This window comes from Triticum aestivum, chromosome 4D (assembly GCF_018294505.1).
Source record: "Triticum aestivum cultivar Chinese Spring chromosome 4D, IWGSC CS RefSeq v2.1, whole genome shotgun sequence".
Taxonomy (NCBI): domain Eukaryota; kingdom Viridiplantae; phylum Streptophyta; class Magnoliopsida; order Poales; family Poaceae; genus Triticum; species Triticum aestivum.
In genome coordinates, this window is record NC_057805.1 from 14638886 (window position 1) to 14647310 (window position 8425).

The following is an 8425-nucleotide window of genomic DNA, read 5'->3' on the forward strand; positions in this document are numbered from 1 at the left end:
ATATTTCACAGGGCTATAACAGCAAACATATGACATATCCAGCACATAAGTTTCATCGTGCATAGATATATAGTTCCATCCATTCATACATAGCAAGTTGCACATACACATTGTTCCATCCATACATATTACAATGCAAAGTTTCATCAAGATAGAAAGTTCCATCATAGCAAGCTAGAAGAATACTAGAGGAGAATGAAAGAAAAAACAAGCACTCCATCATAGCAAGCTAGCTTCCGTGAAGTGAATGAAATCTGCAAAATGGAAAATAAGAAAGTTAGAAAAAGGTGACTAGAAGAAGAATTATATGCCATTTATGAGCTAATTTACGTGAAATGGATCATTTATGAGCTAACTTAGTTGAAATGGATCGTTTATGAGCTAACCTAGGTGAAATAGATCGTTTATGAGCTAACTTAGGTATAATGCATCATTTTAGAGCTAACCTAGGTAAGATGGGTCATTTTGGAGCTAACCTAGGTGAAATGGCATCCAACTGAGCTAAGTTAGGTGAAATGGATCGTTTATGAGCTAACCTAGGTGAAATAGATCGTTTATGAGCTAACTTAGGTAAAATGCATCATTTTAGAGCTAACCTAGGTGTGATGGGTCATTTTGGAGCTAAATGGATCGTTTGGGAGCTAACCTAGGTGAAATGGATCGTTTATGAGCTAATCTTGGTAAAATGGGTCATTTTAGAGCTAACTTGGGTAAAATGCATCATTTTGGAGCTAACCTAGGTAAGATGGGTCATTTTGAAGCTAACCTAGGTATAATGGGTCATTTTAGAGCTAACATAGGTAAAATGGATCATTTTGCAGCTAGTCTAGGTAAAATGGGTCATTTTAGAGCTAACTTGGGTAAAATGGATCATTTATGAGCTAACTAAGGTAAAATGGGTCATTTTAGAGCTAACTTAGTCAAAATGGATTGTTTATGAGCTAACTAAGCTAATTATGCCATTTTTGACATAAGTAAGCTAAGTACATGTCATTATTGAGAAACGTAGTTAACTAAGCATATTAGAGCTAACTTAGGTCATTTTGGAGGAAACAAAGCTTAGTATAGATCGTTTTAGAGCTAACTTAGGTAAAATGGATGGTTTTGGAGGTTAGTAAGCTTATTAAGTCATTTTGGAGGAAAAGAAGCTAACTCTAGGTCATTGTGGTAAGCATATTGGAGGAAATAAGGCTAAGTCTAGGTCTTTATGAATTTGTTAAGCAAAACTCTAGAGAAACTTACCATGATCATGGAGGTGTAGGAGCGGGCTGGCTCATGCCGATAGCTGGAGAAGGATCGTGCGATGCTTGTCTGGAGTTACGCTAGACCAAAGATCATTTCCAATGTCTCGTTAGCATGATGACACTCAAATGTTAAGACTAGCAAGTAATGTCCATTCAAATTAAACTCACCGTGGTCCCAGGAGAAATCACTAGCATCGGCGGAGCGGTCTGACCGGTCTTCCTGCACACAGACTGCACATTTGGTTTTGACGACTCAGTCATACTAGTTAGTAATGAGAAAAACACTACATGAATGTTTTGGCTAATCTGCAGAAGAAACTTACCACAAGGAGCTCGTACATGGCCCTTTCCTGCATGTCATTCCGTGCCCTCTCCTCCTCCAACATCTTTGTCGTCCTCTCCTCCAACTCCCGCTGCCTCTCCGCCGCCTCCGCCAGAAGTTTCTCCGTTCTATCTCTCTCACTCTGTATAGCAGCCTGCAACACCACTCCTCGTTACCATTTGTAATCATTGATGGAAGCACACACAATGTAATGGAGAAAGATAGCTGAGTACGTATAACTAACCTTGATGGCGAGTTGGACTGGCCGTTCACGAGACCTTATCTCAGGAGCGGAGCTCGACTGGCGTGGCTTGATCTCCGGGAGAGTGCTAGGACAACGGATAAGTCCATCTCCAATGGCTATGGAGCCATGGGACCTCCCGCCACCAGATATCATCACCAGCTCTGGATCAATGGGACCCTGGCTCGGGTTAAAGTCCTCCCCTTTCCTCGCCTTCCCCTCATCTCTATATTTCACGAGCATGTCGTGGGAGGAGATGTTGGTGAAGATGTTTGCATCATCGAGGTCAGACAGAGAGAATGCCTTGACTTTCTTGAAAGAGGCAGTGTGGGCCATGGCATACAGGTCGTACACCTCTGGCACCTTATCCGCCTTATTGTAGCGTGCCTAAAAGAGAGAAACAAAGTAAATTAGTAATTAAAGGGCTCAAGCTAGCATGATGAATGAATTGCATGAATCATGAAGCAAACCACATACCTAGTTCCGCACGAACTTATATAAGTTGGAGCTGCCTTGATGGTGTGGCACACCTTCCATTTGGGCATGTTTGTCCTTGGCCGCGTTGTGGACGGCTAGCCACTCTTTTGTGCACCACTCATTGACCAACACCTGCCAACAATCCATCCGATCCGCACACCATCTCGGAGGCGCCTAAGTTAGCAAATAGAAACTTGAGCGCTACGGCTATGAATTACTAAATGAAGGAAGTAAGTACAAGGCCTTAAGAATTACCTTCCTGTACTGCTCCTTACTCAGGAACTTACCGCGGCACGCCGGCTTGGGCTTCTTGATACCACGCAAGGCGTAGTAGTCTCGAACAGCCTGCACCCGAGCCTCGTGCCGTAAGTTCTGTAGTAGGCGCTTGCAGACGTTCTCGATAATATTTGCCGCCTCCTCCTCGTATCCCTCCTCACACCTGTAGAATGTCTGCAATCAAATGAGACAATTTTGATTAGTACAATTAATAACTAGCTAGTTGAAGATTTTTAAATGTGTAAAGGAGAAATTAGCCAGAACTTTCTGATCACCACGGCTGCCCTCATGTCGCACAAGACACCGTCGATAATCTCACCCAGCGGGGCCAGGGCAGCCAATTAGTGCTCCCATCTCAATCCAAGCTCTGGAAGCCGACCCTCACCAGGCAACGTGACAAACCCTGGGAAGTTTTGCCGGAAAAGCACTCCAAGGACGGAGTTGGGCCGGCGGACACTATGATGGTGGTCCCAACCCCTACAGCATGACAAGGCCAACGCATTAGATATTTGAAGAAACGTGAATGCAGAAGGTACAAAAATATTAAATGCACTTACCTCTCCCCATCAGGGAAAATCAACCACCTCTGCTCGCGGGTCGCCGGCACGGACGGGAGCCGTGTACAACCACGCTGGTAGACGGTGCCCCCCTCCTCCTCAATATCAGTCGGCTCCCCGCCATCATCAGCATGGCCACTCGGCCCCTCAGGCTCATCCGGCCAGGTACCCCATCCAGACGTGTGCTCCTCCGGGGTCTTGTGGGCCGAAGGCCCGTCGACCCAAGGCTCGTGGGCCGAAGTCCCGTCGACCCGAGGCTCGTGGGCCGAAGGCTCGTGCACCGGAGTCCGTGTAGCCTCCTCCTCGGACAAGTCCACCCTAGCAGTCACATGCTCGGGTGAAACAGCTGGGGGTGGCGGCGAGGAAGGCGCCCTAGCAGTCACCCTACCTCCTCTCCCGCGACCACGTGCTCCAACTCCTCTCTTCTTCCCTCCCTTACCTCGTCCCCTGTTGGGCACCACTGTCGACGAAGAAGGGCCCGACGGTGTCGCCATACTGTCCAGCAACGCTCGACGGAGAGGTGCATGTGGAATGGAAGACCTCCCAGCACGCGCCGACGAAGAGGGGGCCTCAGAGCGCTCCCGACCAGCGCCCACCATCTTTCAACACCTGCCGTGAAAAAGAGTAAACGAAATTAGTACAACATAAAAAAATACCGACATGAATAATAATATGTATATCACTTAAGTGTATCATCATCAAGTACAACATAAAAAAATTGAATACCTGACACAACTAATAATCTCGATCACTATCATCAATAAATGCATAATCATCATCATCACTATAATCAATGACGGGCTCATAGGGTTCAGTGGCATCAACATGTGGAAGGCCACCTTGACGTAATCGGTCAAGCATTGACAGGTCATCCGCAGCAGTAACCTTTTCTTGTTCCGGCTCTTCTTGTTCCACCTCTGGGTTGATGTCGGATTCACTGTCGCTGTCTACTTCAATGTTTTGGGGTGAAGTATAGCGGTTCTTGAAACGCTTTTTGGAAAGACGTGTCTCTTGGAAGAATTCTCCTTCATATGTGTCTGGGTTAATGTGAGGTTCATAATCCTCTTCCTTTGGGGGAGATAGTCTAGCACGTGGAGACACTTCATAAACGACATCCCAACCTTTCAGATTTGGATTATTTTGGCACGCCCACGATAGATAGAATACTTGGGTCGCCTGTTGAGCCGTAATATAGACATCAGGAACATCTAAATGGGTGCTTTGTTTGATTTCAACTAGCCCTATATGTTCATGAGTCCTTCTAGTCTCCTTCGGCTGAAACCAATAACATTTGAAGAGTACGACATTCGGTGGGTTGTCACCATAGAATAGAAGTTCATAAATTGCTTCAACTCTCCCATAATACTCGGTATCTCCTTCGCCGATAGCAGATACACAACAATTTGTAGACTTTCGGTCGGCCATAGATAGCTCTTTGCCATAGGTACGAAAGCGATACCCGTTGATGTCGTATTTGTCAAATGAAAGGACCTTATAGTCAAAACCATTAGCGACTTGTCTCAATTCGGCGTCCATAGACTCTAAATTAGCCTACAAGTTTAATACGAAAGTATTGTTGCATTAGGCAGAAATTAGCGAATGAAATGAAATGGTCTAATAGAAATTACCGTTTGTTTGAACCAAGAGATGAAACCGGGATAGCCGCCTCCTTGCTTTGCGAGAAGCTCATACTCTTCGACGGAATCCTTTTGGATCACCGCTCCATATGAGAATATGGCGACGTATCAACTATATGAAATATCTAGGAATAAGAGCAGGTCAAAGGAAATAGAAGTTGCGAAACAATGTACCGAGAACTTACTCGATGTACGGCCGCACTTCTGTCAGGTTGTTGAAGATATACAATGTAATGGTCCGCCATTCTTCGTTATCCAAAGATACTGGTTTCGAACCACTGGCTGGTGCGAGATTCCCTTTGAATAGGCTGAGGTTGGATCCACCCTTTTGAGGTTCGTCAGCATTGTACCGAGGCTTTGGATTATGCAAATGACGATTTTTGGCTTCATAGTGTGCTGTCACGAAGTTTGCCGCCTCCTCAGTGATGAATGCCTCAGCCATCGATGCTTCAATTCTACGTTTATTTTTACATTTTTGTCGAAGCGTCTTCTGCATCCTCTCAGTTGGGTAGCACCAACGATTTTGCACGGGCCCCCCCAATCTTGCCTCGGTCGGGAGATGCAAAATCAAGTGCTGCATTGGATTAAAGAAGCCCGGTGGAAATATCTTCTCTAACTTGCAGATCAACTCCGGCGCCAACTCTTCCATTTTTTCTAGCACGCCAGGCGATAGTTCTTTCGCACAAAGAACACGGAAGAAATAGCTGAGTTCTGCCAGTACTAGCCATTCATCCTCAGGGATGAAGCCACGCAACATCACCGGCATTACCCGCTCAATCCATATGTGCCAATCATGACTCTTGAGACCAAATATCTTCAATTTATTAAGACTCGCTCCCCTCTTTAGATTCGCTGCATACCCATCGGGGAACATCAACTGCATTTTCACCCACAAGATAATTTCCCTCATAGCTGGCCTTCCAAGATTGAACCATGCCTTTGGCTTCGTCCAGTTCTGCTTTCCTTTCGGTTCTTTCATGTTTTGTAACGGCCTATCACATAGCGCCTCCAGATCGACTCTAGCCTTAGTATTATCCTTTGACTTCCCATCTATGCCGAACAATGTACCAAAAAGTGCCTCGGCAATATTCTTCTCAGTGTGCATCACGTCGATGTTGTGTGGGCAAAGGAGGTCTTTGAAGTAAGGCAGATCCCATAAGCATGTCTTGTGAGTCCAAGCGTGCTTTGAATTATACCCCTTGAAGTACCCTGGATGCTCTGGATCTGGCTCGAGAGCGTTTAACTGATCCAGGGTCTGTTGGCCTGTCAACGCAGGTGGTGCATAGTTTTTGACAACTCTACCTCTGATGAAGTTCTTCTTGTCTTTCCTGAACTTATGGCGAGGATCCAGGAACTGTCTATGCATGTCGAAGCAAGAAAACTTGCGACCGGCCTGAAGCCAACGAAACTCAAGAGCTCCCTTGCATGTGGGGCACGGGAACCTTCCATGCATACACCAGCCAACGAATAGCGCATACGCCAGCAAGTCATGCGTCGAGTACATGTACCAGACACGCATTATGATGTTCCGTTTGCTATAGGCGTCGTATGTCTTGAACCCATTATCCCAGGCTTCTTGCAATTCGTCCTTAAGCGGCTGCATGTACACATTCATATTTTTCCCCGGATAGTTGGGCCCTGGAATTATCAACGTCAGGAAAATGTTCTTTCTTTGCATAATCTGTCCGGGGGGGGGGGAGATTGAGTGGAATGACAAATACGGGCCAACAACTGTATTGGGCTGCCGTCAGACCAAACACACTGAACCCATCCATGCTGATGCCGACTCGAGGATGCCTCGGATCTGCCGCTTTGTCAGCATGTAATTCATCAAACTTTTTCCACGCAACACCATCCGATGTGTGTACGATCATCAGATTCCCATCTGCATCTAGTTCGGTTCTTTTGCCCGTTTTGTGCCATGTCATCTGTCTGGCCGTCTCTTCGACCATGAAAAGACGTTGAAGTCTTGGTACGATTGGCATATACCGAAGAACACTAACGGGGATTTTGGTCTGTGTCTTCTCACCCATACCGTTGTCTACCACAACATACCTGGAAGACTTGCAAATGGGACAATAGTTGAAGTCCGCATAGTCAAGCCTAAATAAGACACATCCTTTCTCACAGGCATGTATCTTCTCATAGGGCATCTTCAGTGCACGGAGGATTTTGTCCGACTGGTACAGGTTTGCAGGCATTACATGTCCTTTGGGTAGAAAGCGTCCAAATACTGTCATCATTGCGTCGTACCATTCTCTGCCCAAGTTGAACTGAGCCTTCAGAGCCATTACTTGTGAGATGGCATCCAACTGACAAAGCTCAGTGTGCTCGTGGAGCAGACGTTTTGAAGACTCCAACATTTCATTGAAGGCCTTTGCAGATTCCTCCATCTCCTCGTCCGAATCCCGAGCATCATCGAAGTCTTGCACCATGTTTTCCATCCCGGTACCATGCTCGTCGGTGCGAAGATCCACCTCAGCTCGGTCACGTTGGGCAGACTCACCATGATATGTCCACACCGTATAATCGGGCGTAAAACCACTCTTTTGCAGGTGTTTGCCCATTTCAGCCTCTGTCCTCTTTTCCCAATTGCCGCATCGTAAACAGGGGCACCAGGTTTTCCTCTGGCCATTTGCAAATGCGGCTTGCACAAACCCCTTGGTTTTTGTGAACCATTTAGTGCTCCATTTGTTCTGACCAGTGTGACCGGTGTACATCCACGCATGATCACTCATCTTGACTTTCAGAGCTACTGGACATACAACAAATATATATATATATATATATATATATATATAATTCACCATGTATATATTCATCAGTTGATCTACTTCGTCAATTTTATTACGTCCATGCAACCTACACTCTAATAGGTAATGATAGGTCCTAATCCCACCTGAGTATGTGTAGATTGGGTTCATTTTCCCATGCTATGCTTCGGATCCGACGCAAAATTTCGGCAGCACCTCCCCGCTGTTCTCCTGATACACGTCTCTGTAATAAACAAAGAGGATGTGTACCCGGAGAACAACAGGGGAGGCACTGACGAAATTTATGCGTCGGATCCGGAGCAAAGCATATGGGAAAACAAACCCAATCTACACATACTCGGGCTGTCCATTGATAGCGTTGGACAATTCAAAAGAATCACGGTTATAAATATGCAAATGATGCATATTTATAACTATAACGCTTTCGAACGGGAGACACATATTGGTTACGCATACTGATGATTCAAGACAGATATATAGCTAGCTATCAAGTTTCATCGGCACGAACACCGGAACAGAGCAAATAATTAAGGGGGAGGAGGACATCTCATTTCTGCTCACCCACGAACGAAGGGGCCGAGCTCGTCAAACGCACGGGGAGGTCGTCGAACACCAAACCTTGCAGCGATGAAACAACTGCACAATTAAATCTACCCGATCAACACAATTATATATGATGTTTTTCATAACAAATTCGAAAAATATATGACCTAACTCATAATTCACAAATATATGACCCCGTCGGCCTCTGGAAGGCCAAAGAGCACCTTTTCGGGAGGTGTCGGGGGTTGGGGTGTCGTGTCGGTGTTGGGGTGCCGTGTCAGGGTCGGGGTGCTGTTTCAGGGTCGGGGTGTCGTGTCGGGGTCGATCGAGGTGTCAGGGTGTGCTGTCGGGGTC